The sequence below is a fragment of the Octodon degus genome, unplaced genomic scaffold (genome assembly GCF_000260255.1).
Source record: "Octodon degus isolate 3935 unplaced genomic scaffold, OctDeg1.0 scaffold00219, whole genome shotgun sequence".
Taxonomy (NCBI): domain Eukaryota; kingdom Metazoa; phylum Chordata; class Mammalia; order Rodentia; family Octodontidae; genus Octodon; species Octodon degus.
Window position 1 is genome coordinate 1,601,545 of NW_004524795.1, and position 870 is coordinate 1,602,414.

General features: G+C 44.5%; 1 non-coding gene across 1 annotated transcript; it reads right to left on the minus strand.

Moving 5' to 3' along the window:
- Positions 1-402: 402 nt before the first annotated feature.
- On the minus strand, positions 403-508 carry LOC111813751. The gene has a single exon (XR_002818925.1). It is a non-coding gene; the product is annotated as a U6 spliceosomal RNA (small nuclear RNA).
- Positions 509-870: the final 362 nt, after the last annotated feature.

Here is an 870-nt window from a genome sequence, read left to right on the forward strand (position 1 = left end):
GCTCTGAGCCTGGATTGAGGATCAGGGCTGGGCATACAGACCAGGGAGGACTAGACTTATTAATAGAGAACATGTTAGATGAAGCCTAATGTCAGCACATAGTCTAATGTCACTTTGCTCTTACTTCCCCGGTACCATCTAATCTGCCTCCCTCAATGGATTTTTTTAAAAAATGTATTTGGTACAGGGTCTCTCTACACAGCTCAGACATAGTGATCCTCCTGTCTTTAGCTTCCCCAGAGCTAGGATTACAGGAGCGCACCACCATGCCGGGTCTTGGTGGCCAGCTCAGCATGCGTGGGGGTGGGGCTGGTGTGGTTCTCAATGGAGTCTTGTGTAGACATAGTTAGAAGGAAAGAGCCTTCACAGATGGCTGAGATTGACTGTTTCTTACCCTGATCAATAACAGTGCCATCTCAGTTTCTCAGATTGTTGTCATCCTTGTGCAGGGGCTATGCTAATCTCTGTATCATTTCAATCTTAGTATATGTGCTGCTGAAGTGAGTATACAGATTCTCAAATTTTTTGTATTTTCTATCCAATTTGACTGGCACTGATGACAAAGGAAGCACAGATGATCTGGGACACAGTTCCAGCTATCTTTACTAGCGAGTGGCTGGTAATCCACTCTAGTGTGGCTCTGGGCTCATAGTAGGTACTCAGGAAGTGTTCTCTTCTCTTTCTGTTTCCTCTTCATCTGTGCCCCATGTCCACTGTGGTGTTATGTGTATAGTATCTGTACAGATCTAAAATGATACATGTTACACTTTCATATCACTTCCTATACTTTCCTGTGGCCCGAAGATGTTAGCTGCATGCACACACTCATTTCCTCTTAGATCAGAACTTCTCAACCTTGGCATGACATTG